The 21,538-nt window shown below is 45.0% G+C and overlaps 1 long non-coding RNA gene across 1 annotated transcript; it reads left to right on the forward strand.

Moving 5' to 3' along the window:
* The first annotated feature begins 9,036 nt into the window (after window positions 1–9,036).
* On the forward strand, window positions 9,037–21,296 carry LOC144134590 (uncharacterized). The gene is made up of 3 exons (XR_013315162.1): window positions 9,037–9,203; window positions 13,573–14,031; window positions 21,276–21,296. It is a non-coding gene; the product is annotated as an uncharacterized LOC144134590 (long non-coding RNA).
* The last annotated feature ends 242 nt before the right edge of the window (window positions 21,297–21,538 follow it).

Here is a 21,538-nt window from a genome sequence, read left to right on the forward strand (position 1 = left end):
TAGTCAAGTTCATGCAAGCAACGGATAGCCGTTACGCCGAAATGTGCGTGTACACACACACACACACACACACACACACACACACACACACACACACACACACACACACACACACACACACACACACACACACACACACACACACACACACACACACACACACACACACACACACACACACACACACACACACACACACACACACACACACACACACACACACACACACACACACACACACACACACACACACACACACACACACACACACACACACACACACACACACACACACACACACACACACACACACACACACACACACACACACACACACACACACACACACACACACACACACACACACACACACACACACACACACACACACACACACACACACACACACACACACACACACACACACACACACACACACTTTATCCTCGGGCCTCAGGTTACGGTGCAGTGGCCTGTGAACTTTTGCGTCAGTGTGGGATACACGGATAAAGGCATTTTTTTTTATTGTAGCACATCGCAAATGGGGAAGCGCATTTGAATGAGTGAGACACTTTAATCCGCTATAGCGTGTCAGTACAAATCGTAATTAGAAGCGCTATAGTAAAAATTCCATTTCTAAATCGCCATGGTGACTCAGTCACTATATATACTATACACTCTTATGTATACGGTGCTCGATCGGCTGCTGGCCTAAGGTAAGATACTGGTTCGGGCTCGGCCGCGGTGAAAATGCTATAGAAGCCCGTGTACTGCATGTGCAATGTCAGTGCACAGTAACGAATTGCAGGTAGTCGAAATTATCCGGAGCCCTTCACTACGGCGTCCCTTGATCATAGCTTGAGTTGCTTTACCTTTTGTACGCGTGATTGCAAGATAATTCTTCATCAGTAGGCCTTGCACATTCACCTGCCATAACAGAAACACAAACACTAGAAAATAAATTGCGTATAACACAGACAAAATGCTCTTATTGATAAAAACGTAAATTGCAGCTGCATATGTCCCCAGCACCAGCTGTAATAGGCCAGGAAAGAGACGTAGGATGATATATGGGAAGGAATTCTTCTTAATTAATGGCAAACATGTTAAAAAGCTACCTAATTTTTTAAAAAATGTATCCTATAATATTGAATTACACAGGAGAAAGACTCATCTGCATATGCCATTAGAATGCCTTTCACGCAGTGTAGTTGCACTAAACTTCCAAGATGGTGTTTACTGGCAACAGACAAGTATGCAAGCCATTTCTTTGTTTTTTGTGTCAGACAAATCATTCCCTACTGGCTGGAAAATGGTGCAATGGCTTAAAGTAACAGCACAACTGTGAGGAATTGCATAAGTGCCTTTCTGATTTCCATTCTGCCAAGTGTAAAACCTGGTTTCCTTTGCTGTGGTTTCCTTTGCAATTTTCTTCAGTGACGTGTCAGAATTGTAGCCAGATTTCCACGAGTGACCATTGTGTTTTCTGATCACTACTACTACGTTGTAAAATGAACACCTTGACAATAAGAACAGCCTTAAAATATGTATTTTGAACCCGACCGCGGCGGCTGCGTTTTTATGGAGGAAAAACGCTAAGGCGCCCGTGTGCTGTGCGATGTCAGTGCACGTTAAAGATCCCCGGGTGGTCGAAATTATTCCGGAGCCCTCCACTACGGCACCTATTCTTCCTTTCTTCTTTCACTCCCTCCTTTATCCCTTCCCTTACGGCGCGGTTCAGGTGTCCAAAGATATGTGAGACAGATACTGCGCCATTTCCTTTCCCCAAAAAACCAATTATTATTAGACCACAGCTGTCCACTTCAGGGGCACAAACTGCCTCAAGTGCACACAATAGGAGATACTAGACTGTGGTGTCCGAGGCGCTATCAGAACAGCAATTTTCAAGGAGCCTAAATGAGTGCTGAGCAAACAGTGAGTTGCACTCTTTTTAGTGCAACAGTTTAATGGATACATGTGTGCCTTATTCGTATCTATTGCACAATTACTTATTTCAGGTGATATTCAAATGAATTATTTTATCCTTCTCACCCTCTGCTGCAAGGCAGCTAGAACAGCAGCTTGGGCTTGGGGTTTTCCATCCTGATGTCAATTACAGCACAGTACATAGACGGGGACACAAGACGAGATGACGACACAGTGAGTGCCGACTTTCAACGTTTATTTGAAAGAAGCACGACTTCGCATACATTTGCATAAAGGCACCATGTGACGAAGGCACTTCTGCACACCCATGAAAATTATTGCACGTTAGCAGCTAAAGTTCTGTTTTTGTTAGCAAAAGAGACGGCGTGCTAACACATTGGTTACACAGACTGGCAATCTCAGTTGCCTCAATTTCACGAACCAGACTGAAAGAACACCAAACTAATGCCGATCAGGCATGCAGAAATTCAGGAATTCACATCAGGGATTGCCCATCCGAAACTTGTGCCACAAAATTTAGACGATGCAAAGCGCTTGAAAAGCACAGTGATACGTGAAATTACCGAGGCAGCCGAGACTTCCAGACTGTGTGACCAACGTGTTAGCAGACAGTCCTTTTTGCAAACAAAAAAAACAGTTTAGTTAGTTTATGGGGGTTTAACGTCCTAAAACGACTCATGCTATGAGACGCCGTAGTGAAGGGCTCCGGAAATTTCGACCACCTGGGGTTCTTTATTGTGCACTGACATCGTGCAGTACACGGGCCTCTAGAATTTCGCCTCCATCGAAATTCGATCGCCGAACAAAAAAAGAACTTGAGCTGTTATATGACCAATAATTTTCACAAGTGTGCTGAACTATCTGTGCCACATGGTGTGCACTGATAAGTTTCTGATATTATGGTGCCTTTACGCAAGCATATATGAAGCCGTGTGTCTTTCAAATATATGTTGTTGAAGATGGCGCTTGGTATGTCGTCTTCTCGTGCCCCGTCTACATTGTGTGCTGTTGACATCAGGATGTAAGACACAAAAAGGCGTTGTAGCTAAAAAGTTGGTGATCCCTAAGCACATACTTCTGAGATGGTATTGCGATAGCGTTTCTTTTGGCTAGGTTGTTGTTACTGAATTAATGATGCCGAGAGTTGCTGCAAAGTGGTCTTGGCAAGTTGTGGCTATAAAGAATGATGCAAAGTGAGATACTGAATCGTGATATGCATACGGTATTTCAAACATAGCCACCTGTGGCACTTGTGAGCCCCAAGTTGCTCTCCCTGAGCACCCTCTCGGTACCAATAACTAATTTCACTGCGCCCTGTCTCAGTGGGCCGTTGCTTCACTAGCTGCTGGGTAGGTTCCTAGATTGCCGGGAGTCCTCACAACACTCCTGGCACAACAGTGTTGCAGTTAATCAATGACCTGGCAGGTAGCTGTCGCCAACACAACCACCCATGAGTCTTGTGCAATCCAGGTTGTGAGCAGTTCCCTCGACTTGCTCATCACATTCACAGATCACCGGGAGTGCTGATACGAACTCTAGTGCTGTGGTGTGGCGGTTAATCGATGTCATGGTGGGTGGCTACTTCCAACACACCTAGCCGTAGGGCTCTTGCGACCCAGGTTCTTTCCGGTGAGTCTCTCACCTTTTGAACAAAGTTATTAGGTGCGGATTCTGGGCATGGCTTTTCACCAAGGGACATGAAAAATGCTATCGCATTATAAACATATTTCCAGACAACACAGGCCTGTTAAGACGCTACAGAATAATTATGAGATGGCATGAGTCATAAGCATCAAAATCGTTTATTCTCAGATATAAAAAGTGGTAATTTGAATATGCCAAAGATGCACTACATAAAACTCTGAAGAATACTATTAGCTCAGTTCAATACTGCTGTTTTGAGACAAGGCAGCATTTGTTTACAGCAGAGTCTTCCACTTTGGTACAAGTATACCACTCTCATACAAGTCCAGAAGATAATGTTCAAACTTCTCACTAGGTTCATAGATTTTCTGCTCATTTGTGGTTTTGACGCAGTAGCAGTACCTGTGTCGGTCAAAGTGCTGCACCTCCAGGGTTGTTGCGACGATGTGGAGGACCCCATTTGCCACTAAGAGTGACTCAATATTATAAAACTCTGGCCACTTCGCTCCTGTCGAAACCAAAACACACCCACACTTGTACCTGCGTCGATCAAGTGTTGCACTTTTGACGTCATGGACGACTGTGGTTGGAAGCACTTCTTTGGCACAGGCAGGGAGCGCATTCCAGTCAACAGGCTTACTTGACGATGTTTTCAGTTCTTGGTACAGTTGAAAGGTGCGGAGTTGGTAGCTCTGCCGCAACTGGTGCCTTTTTGCAAGTGTGTATGTAAGGTTCCTGAAGTTTTTGACAAAGGCTGCCAACTTCATGAGGCTTTGATGCTTCGCTTCAAACCTCATGGACCAGAAATGTCTAAGAGGTCCCACCTCGCGCACAAACCTAGCATAATGCACCATGAAGTGAAGCTTAGGGGTAACTGCACCAGGCCCGTACCTGTCAGTGAGCTCGTTCAAAAATGTCTGCACAAGCATTTCCAAGAAAACAAGCCGTGCAGATGTCATTTCCGATGCAGATACAATGTCAACAATTTCCCGGAATTTCAAAAGCAATTCCCAATCCTCATTTTCTTTTGGAACTCTCGCTCCAAAGATCAAGGGAAAAAACCTTATCAAGCACCACTTGGTAGCAGCAGTTCCCATTAAAACAGATTTGCTATTGATGAATGCCGGGTTGATCGGTGGGGGCTTGTTTTTTAGATCATTTGCTCCATACTTGAATGAAGACAGCTCCTCAAGGTTTTGCTTGCACAGTAAGCCACTGGAAAGGAGAGATTTCAAAACATGTCGAAGGATGCAATCTATTCCTCCTTCCAAAATGTCATGCATAATGTCTGGTGTTAATTGCCGGGTAATGTCGAAGTATGGCAACTGCAAAAGGGGCGAGACCTCATTTACGCCATACAAAGTCCTGTTAGCAAGGTTCACTGCGATTGCTTCAAGATGTGACTGGTGGCTGCGTAATATGCGTGGCTGGCACATCATTTCACAGGTTTTTTCTGGCAAATGTTTCACAGATACCATGCAGAATCTGCAGACTCGCCCACGGCTGAAACAACAAGTGAATCCGCCCATGCGGTTCAGGGAAAGGTTGTCTCCACAGAAGCCGAACACGATGACTGTGGCCCTTGTCTCCTGTCCTTCTAAGCCAATGGTGTGGCCTTCTGCGTACAACTTGTTTAGGTCTTCGAGTAATGGCTGTAGTACATTGCTGAGGCCGTACTTTTTCACATAAACATAGCGAACAAGCAGAATCAAATATATGCTCTCAAGTTTCGATCTATGCTTGACATGAAGGTTCAACAAGCTGCAGTATACAGCGAGTAACTTGTGCTTTCCTCGTTTCGCTCCCAGAGGATTTCCAACTTCAATTTCGTCAGTATAAAACAAAAGAAGTATTGTGTGTGCTCTGCTTTCTGGAATCACATCTTGAAGATGCTCTCTGTACACCGCACCATCAGTACAGTCTTTATACACAGACGGCGTCGTGTTCTCACGCTTTGGTGTTTTCAAGTGGGCTGCAATGTCGGGGATTTCACAAAGTGCACTGAGCAGCTTGGGCAAACGTACATAATGGTACTTTGCTGTGCCGTCCAAAAGCTGTTCCTCAGGAGGAACAAAAGGAAAATTCGCTTCCACATATTGCTCACGCCTGTACTTGTTCTTTAAGTCACTAAAGAGGTCAGACATAAATGAGCAGCTTAGCAATTGTTGTAGTGCTGTTGTGTTTGTTTTTGCTGCACGTTCAACCTCCTTGCCATAGGCCTTCAGCACCAGCTCAAACACCAGCTGCAATTCAGAAAACACCTTCTCAGCCGCTGTGTGTGGCAAGCTGTGCTCTTCAGTGAAAAAGAAAAAGAAGTTGCACAGGGTCGATTTTGCCTGGTCCAAAAAGCTGCTAAATCTGTCATGTTGTACTGTTGTCTTCTGAGCTGAACAAACATTCGCCGAAGGTCGTTCTTTCTGGCGGTGACCGCTACCATAGTCCGCTGTGTCAGCCCAGTCCATTTCATGTGGGACAGGCTCGTCGTCGTCCAGTTCTGAATTTTCTCTGTTTGCTTTCTCGGTGCATCCGTGTCTCAAAGTGCTGCCGTTTTCTTCAAGCACATCTCGGTGGCGGCGATATAGATGCGATCTGTAGGATGAAAAATTCGAGTACGAGTTCGCGCAGCCTCCTATGCCGCAGAAAACATTTAAGTTTGGCTCTGCACTGTGAACTAATCCAATGTGCGTGACAACTTTCGTCAGCTGGAACGAAAAGAATGGGCACCTCGGGCAGTACTTCGCGTCCATCGTTGTAGTCGCAAACCAAAAGACCGCAAAGAGACCCCGCAAACGCGGTGTGCCAATTGCCAGAAAGCCGCAGTTCCTGCATATACATCGGAATCACATCGCATTAGGCTCAGTTTCCACCAACAGCCAGGGACACGAATAGACACGAACAGCCTCCTAGCGATAAAACCGCTTGGCTGGCTTGGCTATAGCTTGGCATATTTGTTGTTGTTTTGCCCTTTCATCATAATAATCAAATTCACTAGGTGCTAGAGCACCTAAGTCGCATTTAGTATGACTAAGTATTTTTGGTGTAATTTTATTTTGCAATAACCTTAGCAATTGGAGTGTCACGTTGCGCAAACTAAGCTGGCCAAGCCAAGCCAAGTCACCACAGTGCTCAGCCAAATTGAAAAGGGCGCATACTGCTGCACGTGCTCGAGAAACTCTACTTCGCGTCTCACTCAGCAACGTTCATTGCTACGCAATATCGCAGTAGTACATATACGTACGTCACCATGACGAGCAAGTGCCTGGTAACGTTCCGGGAAAGGAATTTTGTTTTGCCCTTTGATGGGACGCTTACACGGCGCGGGCTGGTTGAGCGCGTGAGAGACCATGAGCTGTTCAGCGGCATCGACGTTGCCACCCTCATCTTCACGGTGAGTAATTGTGTAAACTTATCTACGTGGTAGCTCCGTGACAAGTCAGTTGCCGTTCTCGGGTTCTTTTGGGGACTGGTGCTTATAGGCAGGTGCTTATTACATCCACGCGTGTAAATGTGTGTACCTTACTTATGCCTCGCGCTTTTGTCCACAGTGAATTACGTAGTGCGTTGACAGTTTGCGTGTAATGTAAAGTTTAAAGCAATATCTCGGCATGCATGTGCTTCCCTATGCGTCATGCTCTAAAAATCTCCCTTTCCGTAAGGATCTCGTGTCACAACAAAGGTCGGCGAATATTAAAAATGCACACCGGAGCGCGCCGCTTAACACTAAGGCAGGTGTGTAGAACATTTTTCACATATTAATGCTTTATTTCAGTCGCGAGGTACAGGCCTGTCTAGAGCGCTGGAGCGGTGTAGTGCGGAGCAAACAAAGTGAAATCTTCACTCAACCGCTGTCAATGCTGCTTCGCACCAGCGCAAGCATTATCTCTACGAGCAAATACCTGCGTGAAAATTCCACTTATTTAGTGCGATATGCAGGCATTCCTGTGCTCTAGACAGACGTGCTGACGACTGCACACGAAATACCCGAGGTAGAGGGAAGTGTTGCTGGTGTTGCAGTATTTTATGGTCATTGCTCTTCTAAATTGACAGGTCCTGAATTCAGTGCGTAGCCCGTTGATTGAGGTCTCGTAATGCGAGGCAGCAAGCATGCCAACATTCTCCGGAAAATAATGTGACACACTCATTTTGAATAGCTTAACTTTACATGGTTAGCTATTTTAGTATCATTCTCGTGTTTCCACAGATGTTCGAAGAAGATTTTAATGTTTTTGTTGACATACCTGAAGACTTCGAAATTCGGGACAAGGCAAAAATCAAAGTCTCCGAGGATTGGCAGGTTCGGTGAGTACATTTTCTTACCAGTATTAACTATTATTTTGTATATTTCAAATAATGCTGGAGGAGCATCATGCAGCAAGGAGGAGTGTCCAATTTATGTCTTCCACTGCAATCAATGGCAATCATAGTAGAAATGTATGGAAATGTTGGCCACAGTCTGTGCTCACTGTGTAGTATGCTCTTCTCTTGTTCTTTTATTATTTTAACCTGGCACTTTAGGATTGCGGATGTTCTCGACGAGCCTCAGCAAGCGGAGCAATCTCGTGTCACTGCCACGTACAACCTCACATACAGCCTGCCAGCTGTACCAAACGATATCCAATTCAGTATATAGCGCCACCAAAGTGGACAGTACTTCAAAGCACGGAGCAGAGTTGTCCAATGGCTCTATCATGACCCCTGCTTATACACCATGTAAGTTATTTGCAAGACTTTTGGACCATGTAGGGCAATGTGGAGATAACTTGGGCTACAAACTTGCGTGGCCATAAACCATTTTAACGAGAAAGCATGAAGGAGCTCGTGGCGCAGAAAATCCTGTGTCGGCATTAGTAGACATGAGCAAGAAATTTGAATTTGTTGAAAAGGTGGCTATGTCACACATAGAGCGACGGACTTGAAAAGTGAATTAAATTAAAAAACTGGTGATTGGAAGGTTGCAATGTGCCTGGAACATCATTAGGACATCCAGACATATAAAGTGATCCATCGTATAAAAACCAGCGCTTACAAACACGGACAGAGGACGAGACGAAACGAACTGAAGGCTTTTCAGTTTGTTTCGTCTCGTCCTTTGTGTTTGTAAGCGCTGGTTTTTATTTGATGGATCACCGCCAAATCGCCCAATCCTCAGTTCTGCATATGAAGTGGATGAGTTGCCCCGAAAGGAAAATTGCGGTTAGTTGAGAATCGAATCCGTGACCCCTGGGTTGCGAGTCAAACATGCTATTGGTATGTCATGTAGGAATGTTCAAAGGACTTGGTTAAAGAGGGCTGTAAATGTGTGTGGTTTAGTCTTTCACATATTAATTGTTAGAGAGCAAGCAATGTCCTTGCTTATGTGAGCAAGGAGAACTGCTGTCACGTCGTAAACTTAAAGGCAGTGCTTAGGTGTCCTCCCACGTCTTGCACCTAAGACACTGACTGCATCTGAAACTAAAATGTCTATGTGAGCCTACAAAAGAACATCCTCACTGTGTACTGCCTTACACGTTTGTCTTAACTGTGCTAGGTACCCTGGCAAGCTGTACAATGAGGCTGCGCAAGCTCTGGTGTCCAGGTACCCAAACTTGGCTGACTCATCTGGCACCGGCTATGTAAGTAGGCAGCTGAAGCCCTTCAAACTAATCTTGTAGGGACAGCAGACTTTCTTAAATTAACAGGGCGGCCTAGGTGTTCTGAGTATAATAATAATGTCTTCTCTATTTATCAGTGGTAGCCGTACCATTTTCAATGACTCTGTTTTGGGCGCCACTGATAGAGTCATTCACACCACAGTGCATGTTGCTGGCATGGCTGGCTGATTCTCTTTCATAAAATACTATCTCACAAAAAAAATGGGATAAAAAATTGTTCAGATATTTCCTGTGGTACGTCGCTAGTGAGCAGGTCCTCTTTCCCTCTTGCTGCAGTAGCGGGGCAGTCATGAGTAATACTTGTTGGGGGGCTAGTTGGTGCATGTTTCCAGAAGATGGTTGTAGCGCCGAAAAAGACAGCAAATTTGGCACACAATTTGAAGCGTGTGGCAACAAAATATAAGGGTCCTGTGGTTTTTTCTACCCCAAAGAAACTGGCTGGCTTGTGCGTTAAAACTGATCCCAACAAGGTAAACAAGACTGATTGTAAAAAGAGGCATGCAGCTCCGCTTGTTAAATGTACCGTGGGAGTCGTATATCAGATTCCTCTCACATGCGGAAAGCACATTGGACAAACCGGCCGCTGTAATAACGACCAATTAGTGGAACATAATCGGGATTTACAAAATGCACTGGTTCTCATCTGCCACATCATTATAAGGCCTGCAGAGAAGAAAGGAAGAATAAGTGTGTGGCAAGGCTGAAAGAAGCAAAGGTTTTAAACAAGTAAGGACCAGACAGCCCGTGAACTGTTGCCGGCCTTCTATATTAAGGGCACAGGGTAAGGTAAAATTAGAAAAAAATCGTTTTTTTTTCTTTTGGAATTTTAGAAGTTCAATTCTTTCTACACATGTTCCATGATCGCACTTTCCTCAGAAAGCCATATTTACGGCTGAAAAACGCTTTTTCCGAAACCAAGAAGTGAGCGGCCACGCCCCCTTTCAGGATTAACGTCAATTTTTTCAACCAAAAAGTCCACCACCTGATTTCAAAACTTGTCTAAAATCAGCTACATATAAAAAATTGTCTGGTAACTATTGTACAGCTCCTCTTTTTTAGCCAAGACAATCATGAGACGCTTTGCACGTTTTTTCCACGTTTCTGCAACCTTCATGCAGCTGCGTCCGAGTGCTATCCCTTTCGATCAGTATTGTAAATTGTGCCGGTGTTGGTTGCTGCTGATAAGTTGAGATGCCCAGGGCAAAGAAGGCCTTCGTCAGGCGTGAATTTCACGGCAACCGCTACGCTCATCGTGAAAAAGTAAAAGGATGTCCACGACCGAATGAGATCCCGAACGCCGAACGCGCCAGCTCCTCGACATCGAAGCTTTCAAGATTTTCTGTGTGCTTCCAGGAAGAGGATGTGCTACAGAGCAGCAGCCAATATGCCTTAATGGACATTGACGGCATTTGTGCCGCAATTACACAGATTTGTGTGTGCAGAGAGTGCGGTGGAAGTGTTGAGCTCATCGAAATTGTGACAAAACGGGTAGGTGTTGCAAGCGTTTACAGTTTCAACTCTGAAGTGTGTAGTGCCGCACAACGATTTGAGACGTCGAAGAAAACTACTTCTGGCCTCTATGAAGCCAACCTCAGGTTAGTGTATGCCTTGAGGTCCATTGGTAAGGGAATGGCTGCAGGAAATATACTCTGTGCTATGCTAAACCTTCCTAAGCCGCCGACAAACTTTGCGAAATACAATCAAGAGCTTCTAGGTCACATCGAAGCTGCTGCTCAGGAGTCGATGAAAAGGGCAGCTGACGAAGCTGTGCAGCTGAATGAGGGGGATAAAGACATCGCAGTTGCTCTTGATAGAAGCTGGCAGAAGCGAGGCCATACTTCCAATAACGGCATAGTCTCTGCGACCAGTGTAGACTCTGGGGAAGTGCTGGATGTGGAGGTTTTGTCTAAACGTTGTCCAAAGTGCAGCATCAAGGGTACAAACAGTGACCCCCTTCATAGAGAGGTGTGCCAAAGCAACTACCAAGGCACCAGCGGTGGAATGGAAGTCGCAGGAGCACTGAAAATTTTCGGCAGGAGTGAGGAGCTTCACGGCGTTCGATACGTCAAATACCTTGGGGATGGTGACAGCAAGGATTTTATGGCTGTGAAGGCACAAATGCCATATGGTGATTCCGTTGAAATATCCAAGGTTGAGTGCATAGGGCACGTGCAAAAAAGGATGGGCACAAGGTTACGAAGGCTAAAAAAAGGAAACAAAGCAGGAAAACTCTCTGATGGAAAGAGCCTCTCGGGCCGAGGCCGACTGACTGATGCAGTAATAGACAAGCTCCAGACGTACTATGGTTTGGCCATCAGAAGAAATGTAGGAAACCTGGATGAAATGCGAAAGGCCGTTTGGGCAACCTTCTTCCACTTAGCGGCCACAGATGATGACCCATGCCATGGACTTTGCCCAAAGGGACCTGATACGTGGTGTGCCTTCAACAGAAGTCAGTCAGAGGGCAAGCCATTTTTCCACAAGGAGAGTTTGCCTGCATCTGTCTTGGAGGCTATCAAACCCATTTATAGGGAGCTATCGAAGGCTGAGCTCCTAGAGAAGTGCCTGCATGGGCGAACTCAAAATGCAAATGAGTCGTTCAACCATGTTGTTTGGGAACGCGCGCCAAAGAATGTGTTTGTTAGGCTTCAGACCCTACGGATGGCAACACTGGATGCTGTTCTTTCATTTAATGATGGTAGCATCGCACGGGCCAACGTTTTGAAGGCGTGTGGATTGAACCCAGGGAGCAACACCATCAAGTGGCTGAGGGAAGCTGACCATAAGCGCATGTACTTTGCGGACCGAGCAACACGACAGCTTACAAAAGAGGCCCGACAGTCAAAACGACAAGCCGAAAAGCGAAACAATGACGGCGACAGTGACTACGAAGCAGGGGGCTATTAAACCAATTACTATGGAGGCGTTTCTGCGAATAAAAAAGGGTTTTTCACATCTTTTTTCTCTTTACGCTCTATTATCTCAAAACAGTGTTTTTTCTTACAAAGGTACCATTATTTCCAATGCCTTTCAAGAACACAGCGCTTGCAGACAAAGGACCAGAACAAGAAGGACACACACCTGCGCAGGTGTGTGTCCTTCTTGTTCTGGTCCTTTGTCTGCAAGCGCTGTGTTCTCAAGATGTACCCCAACCAACTCGCCCAGCAACAAACCTTTCAAGACAGACGGCTGATTTTTTTTTTTCAATTATCTACATAAGTGTTGACAACTATTGAACTAGAATTAAGCAATTTCACTGAGCAGTTATTCTGTTATGAATTTTGAAATGCGCAAAGAAAGGCCAGATTTGTGTACTACCGGAAAAAATTTTATTAAAAATCGAATTTTCAACACATTTCAAATATTCTAGTTCAGTAAAAAGAGCACAGAATTTGGCAAACAATGATATATGTATTATTAGGCTACTGTTATTAGTGAGAAACATGTACCTCAACATGGCCTAAAATGCATGGGAAGTATAGGGCTTACCCTGTGCCCTTAAAAGAAACTAGCGATTGTGTTAGTGCCCCATCTATCTCCATTTATATGAATGAAACTGCTTTTTTAGATACACGGGCGTGAGATATGTGTGTGCCTAACCTATCTTTTATCCGGTTTTTTGTTAAACCCTCGCGCGCAAGTGTGGTTCTTGCTACCCATGTTGATTTGTCCTTATATTCATTCGCATTCGCGGTGAATAAATAGTTGGAAGTTGTGCCTGTCCCGTCTTGCTTGCTATGTGTTGTCTTTTTCGGTGCTACAGCCGTCTTCTGGAGGTAGTCATGAAGACTGTCGAATAGGACGGTGTATTAAAGGGTTGTATGAGAGAGTTTGATAATCCTGGCCCAGCTTGTCTGGTTGGCATTTGAATCGAAGGGCCATTGGTTGTCCTAGTTATTAGAGAACTCCAAGTGATCAAAATTAATCCAGAAACTCCACTGTGGTGCCCATCGTAGCTGATGTGTCGTTTCAGGACATTAAAACAACAAAAAAGTTCGCCTCACAGTGAAAAGATAATTGGAAAACAAAGCTTGAATTCCTGGAAAGGAACTCTATGCTGCAAATTTGGTAATGTGCGCGCTACCATAAAAAACTAATGTCGGCGAGAGATCAGTGTGGGTCCTTTAGCGTTTTTATGCTATCAAAAATGTGCTGCAATAAAATATGGAGCAATATCTATAGCTTCTCATGAGGTATTGTTATGTTCATGGGTGTTTACTGGTAGCTTGTGATCAACACCATCACTGTTAGCATGTATTTAATTGTACTGTGATTGCTTTTGTCAGTGCAAGTAGTAATGCTTGCATTGTGTGGGATGTTTTAAACACAGGACTCTTGGCGAGACGCTCTCCGTTTCAAGGCAAAATATGAGCGGAGAAAAATCTGTATCCAGCAGAATGATGGGGCAGATTCTCCACCGTCAAAAAAAACCAACGAAAGATGGGAAAGTGGCCACGGTTGGCGGAAATGCCCTGCAGCGTGTTTTGAGGCCGTCTGTGGTATGCATTTGGATTTCATGTAGTCCTTGTGCTGAAGACAGCCTGGTGTGCAGTGTGAAGTAGGCTCCTTTTGCTTGCAGGCAACTGCACCAGACGGGGAGGATGAGGAGAGTATTGCTGGCCACATCGAAGGAATGAAGTCCGCGGTACTAAAAGCTCGGCCAGACATGGCTTACATAATAGACTGTATGCGCCGTACATTTCCTACCCGAAGGAAGTGGATTGGATCCGAGGATCCATCAGTGGAAGTGGCAATACAGAAATTTCCAGCATTGGCCATGAGCTCAATCGTAAGTTCAGTAACTAGACCATCAGTTAGCGAAGAAAGGAAAAAGAAATTTTCTTTTTCTTTTCCTCTGTTGTCTTTCTTTCTTTTAATCCTTTCCATTTTTGATTTCAGTTGCGGTGCCTGCACTTTGCATTCCATATTAGTGGAGGCGAAATACAAAAGTGTGGATATGCTGTGTGACGTCAGTGCATGTTTAAGGACCTCAGATGGTCTAAATTGTCTGGAGACTTTCACTACGGCGTCCCTTATGGCCTGAATCGTCTTGGGACGTTAAACCCGCTAAAGCAATTAGGCGGAAGTGGTCTATATGTGCAGAAAATTCAGCTCAAATTTATTTCTCTTTGCCTCAGTGGAGACCTGATTGAATGGCTCGCACTGTTTGAATTTCAGAATACACCTAGGGTTGGTTCAGTGTAGCATGCCCTGATTCCACATTCTGGTCTTTTTGTTGTTGTTGCTCGACTTCTGCTGTTTAGTCGTTTATTTATTACACTGTTCTTGTATGTGCTTCAAGTTGGTACTACCGGTGTTTGCTGGTGACAGCTGTTACATGGTGGACACTGAAGGGAAATATCGAACTAAGCAAGACAGTCAGGATATTCGTCAGGGACCGTACTTATACTTTCGATGCACTGAATAGTACCTGCATGGCAGAGAAAATCCACACAATGAAAGTCCAAAGATCATTCCACATTTAAGCGGAGATGCCACAGGAAAAAAAACAATTTTAAATAGTCCACCCATAGCAGTGAAATTTTGTGTGCTTATACTGCTTTTCTGCTCTTTTCAGGACACTAATTAGTTCTCTTGTAGTGCGCACTTTTGCTCAGTGTTGTTAACAGGCCTCAAAAAACAATTTGTGTATGTTTAATCTTACTTGAACCTGGTTATAACTAGAAAAAGCATTCGCGGGTGGTCCAACTCGCTCATCCATGGTAGATGAAGGCGGCAGACACAGCCATTTTGTTGCAGCTTCTAATCACATGATCACCATGACGTCACATATGGTGGTGATGCCACCAAAGGCCAAAGGTTCTTTGCGACGGCAACTATTCCCTGTTGAATCTCTCCGTAACCAGCCAACTTGGGCTCTCTCCTTACTAGTGGCAGTGCTCGGCAAAGCCATCTACCGGTTGCGTGCCTTAAGTCTCAGCCACTGTGCCACTCTGCGGGTAGTGTTATAAAAGCTCGGAGGGCCTATATAACACTACTAGGAAAGTTGGAGCCAGGGGAATTTCTGAGTTGCACCTGGAGTAGTAGAGCTTTTGCTGTAAAAAGGCCCTTTTGTGCGCATGCTTTCTCATAGAAAATGTTCACTGGGAACTACCAGCGGTAGCTTATTTTATAGCTTACTAACTATAGAATGCAGGGAAATAGCCCTGATGTGGTCATGGAAGTTCCTGGTGTGAAAAAAAAATTGTGATGTTATTGTTATGTTTTTTGGAACTCATTACTGTTGTATCGTTTCTATACACTTGCATTGGAGATACTGCAATTCTTAGGCGACATCTGAAGCTACACATTGTAAAGGACACATTTGCCAAGTTTCAGTGCGATACGAAAAGTGCAAGTACCAAAAATTCTGGGCGGACTTCGAAAATTTGCACCCAGGATCTTCAGTAAGTCTCCATTCCATATCACTGTGAAATGTCGCAGATGTGTTCTGTAGAATGTGTATGTGTAACTTGCAAATATCTATTCAGAATTTCAATATTTCTGCTACAAGTTTAGAGAGGCTTCAAACTACACTAATCTAAGTAATGATTCTGAAAAACAAAAGGGTAACATCATCACAATTTATTTTTCCCATACTAGAAAAACTTTCATGACCAAATTTGAGCTAGTTTCCGGCATTCTACAATTATTAAGCCGCAAAATTAGCTGTTGCTCTTCGTACCCAGTGAAAATTTTCAATGTGAAATTGTGCACAAAAGGACCTTTGTTTTAATCTTGTTAGTAACACTGAGCTAAAAGTAATCCTTCTACAAGGAAACTAATTATTGTTCTGAAAAAGGTAGAAAAAACAGTATAAGTGCCGTTTCATTGTTCTAGGTAGATTAGTTAAAAAGATTTCTTTTAGTAGCCTCTCTCGTTAAAGTCCCCACGGAAAATGAAGCACAGTGACAATATTTGTATGATGCATTTGTAATGGAGCTCAACGGCCAATGAGAGGTGCCACCTGCCTGCCGGAGGCACTGGTGCATGTCTTAAAGGGACACTGAGACGAGCCCTATAAATTTTTTTTAGCAAAATCTGATAGTTCGGCATTTCATGGCTTTGTTTCCGCTTGTCCGGGAGCGAAAGATGCCTTTATTTCAAAGAACTTTCGATTCGAAGTTGAAAAAGTTTTTCCCGCCGCTCTGATTCAAACTCGAGAACTCTTATTACGTCAAGGAGAACTCTTATGACGTCACAGGACGTAGAGACGTGAAACGTGACGTAAACGGAGACTCCGTGATTTCTGGCTGCTAGCAGTGCGGTCTAGCAGCCGCCGAAATGAAAGCTACTGCCGCCGCACGTTGAAGGCATCTATCGGGAGTCGCTACCGTCAGTTCGTTTACGTTTGCACCGGCGTCTTGTCAGCGTTGCGATGAATCCCGTTCCCGAACCCAACGACGTAGTTCTCGCAAAAACTCTGGCCTGCATTTCAGCGACCTCAGCCCCTACAGAGTGTGCGATGCTTTTGAGCGAGCACGGTTAGGTTAGGCGCCGGAGGGTCGTTTCCCCCTTCCTCAGGGAGCAACCGTTGCAAACTAAATAATAAATATCGTAACACCAGTGCGGGGAGTCTCGCGGGGCCAGGACAAGGTCGGCGCCTTGCGCCCATCGGAGGCTGGCCAGGGCTTTGGGGCCAACGGATTGCAATTCCTTGAATGGCGTGATTGCACGGTGCAGCAGGTGGCGTCGAGGTCTCCCGCGGTTGCAAGGGCCAGGTTATTTATTTATTTTTTCCACAAAAAATGGATGGGTGCTCAAGGGCTATTGCATTTAAAGTTGGCGGCTTGAAACTAAAGCCAGCGCACGACGCTTCAACGGCTTCCGCTAGATCCAACGGGTCCACTGGATCGGTCTCTCTCGCCCACTTGCGTGTACCTTCATATGTGTACTGCGAATGGATTAAATTAGCTGAGAGCTCGAAAAGAACAGCCCCGCCCAACTACCGAAGCTATTGAATTACGTCACAACGCGCACCTCGCCGCGGAGTTGAACAGGTCTAGTCTGGTCGGGCCGGCGGCGGCTTGTGCACTCGGCGCGAAATAGAAACATGCTCCAAGTCTCCCCGCCAGTGCGGTCAGAGTGCGCCGAAGCCGCCGAACGCGTCGGTGGTCAAGCGCAGTTGGAGTATCGAGGGTCTCGCTTTGGTCGACGTGACGTCGCCTTGCAGCACGCGCGCGCGTTACGCCGGAGCATAAACGCGCCTTAACAGAGCCTGCGCTTAGCTGCTAACCAATGTATTCGGTGGCGGCATCTATGGGAGCCACTGAACCCCCCACCCACGCACTGAATAAAAAAAAATCTTGTGCCGAAGTTCGGAATCGAACCAGGGCATTTGGCGTCTGAGGCGGAGACGCTACCACAACGGCTCAAGGTACTACCATCAATAAAGGCGCATCTAGTGAATGCACTCTCACAATGCAGAAATATCCGCACTTTCGCTACGTATATCCTGGCCTAACAAAGCTAGGCCATCAGCAATTTTTCTGAACTGCCTTGTACCTTGTCTCCCGTCCCTAACAAACGATTTCCATTAAGTAGTTTGATGTTGACTGGCACAGCTAGGAACGTTTCGTCGGGTGTGTGTGCGAAGACACAAGTGCTGCCTTGTACGATCACCGACCATCGTGCCATCATATTTTTTCATCGACCGTGGCGATCATCTGACAAGCGTTCACAGGCTCCTTCGAAGGTTAACTAGCACTTGAAGTGGCACTTGGAGTTCCTCTGCTGTTCGGCGCTTGTAAATCGAGGCGCGTCAAAAACAAACCACGGGGCACGCAAAGCTCATAGACGCGAAGCGCCATAAATCGAAACTCTCCTGGCCGCCTGTGGCGCCACCAAGCATCGGTTTTCTTTGCTTCCAACATTCATGTTGTCATTTGTTTGCCTTCCTTGGGTGATAAAAGTCCACTATCGGTTTTAAAACAAAACTTACTTCAATATTGAACCGCGCAACCTGCCTTTGTCAGCCTCAGAGATTCGCGGTTATTGTACGAACGAAAATTCCTCCAAGGTGGCGTCTCTTGTCCTATGACGTCACCACGCTTGCGCTTGCGAGATTGATCTGTGGCGGCGATACCTGTATTTTGGTTGTTGCTATTTTCTACCTTACAAGAGGTTTGTTTTCAGTAAGAGCGGCGTTTTTATAATCAGGAGCTCGTATTCTATCGATACAAGCCAAGTTCAATTTCCCCTCCGTGTCCCTTTATCTGCTGCAGTGCGCAGCCATGAGTGGCATGAGAACTCAATACGATCTGTGAGACTAAAGCAGAGAATGGCTGAATATGTATGCTTTGCTTTACGATTGTATGGTAATGCTTTCGCACTCATGCACATAAGTGGTCTCTGCCGAATTCTTTCTTTGCTTGGGAGCTATGTAAGCAGCCTGCAAATTTCTTTTCGTGAACTTTGTAACATGGCAAACTGGGTGTTATACCTGTGCTTCCATGTTTTATTCTGTCCTAAAGCAACCGATGTGCTACAGTTCTTCATTACTGTTATTTTATGCTCGTATTCTCCATTTGTAGGCCCAGCTGGAGTTTGAGCTGATCACAAGCGTGCCAGTCTTGGAACGGCTTGAAGAGGCAGTTCATCGCACGACAGAAAAAATTGTGCATGCAGCTCGAAAGAAGCGCCACCTGGAAGGCTTTCTTGAAGACTTCGATGCCCGCATCGATGGCACTTCGGAAGCTGCAGTATATGGTACACATATTATACTGTATATTGTCGGCATATATATAGCTTATCGTATCCACTTGTGTAGGGGCTCCACTCTTGTGGACTGACAGACTGAGGATATTACATGAAAGTGGAATATTCCCACAGTTTTTTCGGCCACAGTGGAGCCCAGTTCATGCATCACCCATTTCTGTGACGGCCACAGATAAATACTTTCCCTATTTTGAGTGCATCGGTAAGGCCCAGGCATGTGTAGCAATGAGCAATGTAAGCTTTCCAGTCGCGCTTTTGTTCCTTGCAAAGTGCATTGGAAAGAATATGTCATTAAGAGTGATATAGTCTAGAGTACTATGAATGTTGCACTATGGTTTGAATTTCCGAGCTAGGAAATGCTACCAAAGTCATTTAAATGCTTACTGCTCATAGAAAACCTGTGCTGAAGTTTGTTGTGTCGACCACTACATTGCAATACGCAGCCTAGCAGTGAGAGGTGTAAGCAGTTTCTGGCACACTCATAGTGCTTCCTACCTGCCCTTATTGCATGAGCTTCCACACATTGTGAATGCCACACTAGGCGAGCATCACTAATTTGGTCTGCAGGGACTGCCTTCTGTGGCTATGCTGAGCAGGAAAGGGAAAGACGGGTCTTTGTTTAGTGAAGGCTGGAGAACTGAGGAGCAAGTGTCATTCTGTAGCAGAATAAAGTCCCGAAGAGAACGGAGACTAGGGGGATCAGCTCGCATAATAAATCCCCCCGCCCTTTTTTTTATGGAGCCACGCAAACAATTCTTAGATATGGCTGAACCAGGCCCTAGCTCTCTCTCGCTCACCTCATCAACTGCGCACTTTAAGCGGGATTCACTCGAGAGACGATTCTACCCCTATCGAGCGGGGAGGTGTGTACACATCACCAGAACTTGACCTCCTTGGGCGCCAGCCCAGGGGTGCCTGGCCTCTGGGATATGGGTCCTTTTGCTTGGCCAGCACAAAAGCTTCCTCGGTTGGAGGGGGTAAGCGGTCATTTTGTTGTAGTTTTGGGCCATAATATTATTTTAAGAGAATTTTGTTTCTACAGGTCTGGGAATATTCACTACAAGCACAGGAGCTGCTTTCTTGTGCTTCGGCACACTCTAATATAGTCAAGCAAGCTATTGACAGCTTGTCTCGAATCTGCTATTTTGAGGTCACGTAATCACGCATTTAAGTTTTAACAAGCTAGTGGAAACGGTTGTTGTTAGCTGGGTTCCCCTGTGCGCGGTTATCACTTCATGCTGAGGTAGTTTTCTAAAAAAAGAAATGGTGCATATTGTGGAAGCAATGCAAAGAGGAAAAAACGATGCAGCTAAACTCGAAATACCATATGCACATAAGGTTGCTCATGAAAAAGAAAATAGCTGACAGACATGGTATACAAGTTGTGTTTGCTGCTGCTCAAAAGCTCGCCCAAATTTTGTTGCACATTTTGTGCTATGGAAGAAAAAAAGGGCCAAAAAGTTTGTGCCATGTTGCAGCAGGGTTGTTTATGAAATTCTGTTGACCTGTGGGAAGGCCCTTGTAGGCCAACGAGGCACCTACGTTTGTGGTCATTAACATGTACAGAAGCACATTTATTACAGCATTGTGGCCACGGATGCATGTGGTAAAGATTTTGCACCAGAAATTTGTTGGAAGCTTATGCATAAAAAAAAGAAAATGCACTAGCGAAGTACCTGTACAGCTCATAAAAGCCAAATTGTGGATCTTGAAATTGTATGCATGAATGCATACTGTTTACAGCTGTTCATTCTGCATGTGTGTTGTTTTTTTATTTCCTCACCTGAAAAACAAATTGCATAAAGCAGATAAAGTGGGCAATGTGTGATGCCTGTTTGTCTTGCGCTGGCGCTTTACTACTACTTGAAACTATGAACCATCTTGCCTGACAGCAAGCCCCGCTACTACTTTACATTCTGCCTGAACTATTGTTCTTGGTTTATGTCTAGTTAACCCCAAATTGGCAGCTATCACTTCAAGAATGTGTTTGATATACAGGGATATTGCTTAATTTGTTATGCCTTCTAGTCTGAAATGTAGCAGCGCATTGCTTGGGTAGTTAGTGTGGCGCACCTTTTATTTTAGTTATCTCCAGTGCAGCCATTCTGGGATGACAACGCACTTTCCTTGATGCCTCTTGAAGGCACTAATATAGTCTGCATGCAGTAAAAAGTTGGCTGGAGCAGGACCTTGGGACTGAAGCATATTGTAACAAGCAATAAAGATCAGAATTTATTTTTTATTTAATTTTGGTGCTCTTTTTATGTCTCCATGTTTCATGTCACTGTATTTAAAATTCATTCGCCGCTCTTTCAGAGACAACAGTCACGGCAGCAGTGTGCCTGTTGCCAAGCATGGTGAAAGGAAGAGTGGAGACTTTCGTTCGCCCATTTGTAAGTTTCTAAAACCGCATGTGTGAGCAGCAATGTTTTTTGGGATGCTGGGGGCATGCAGCTCTTTTTTCTCCTTGAGAATGCATTTGACATTACTTTTGTTTCTTAAACAAGTTAAACAAATATACCGTGTCAGACTGAAGAAAACAACTACACAGTATTTGATATAATAACATAGCTTTGGAT

This window comes from Amblyomma americanum, chromosome 5, assembly GCF_052857255.1.
Source record: "Amblyomma americanum isolate KBUSLIRL-KWMA chromosome 5, ASM5285725v1, whole genome shotgun sequence".
NCBI classification, from domain to species: Eukaryota; Metazoa; Arthropoda; class Arachnida; order Ixodida; family Ixodidae; genus Amblyomma; species Amblyomma americanum.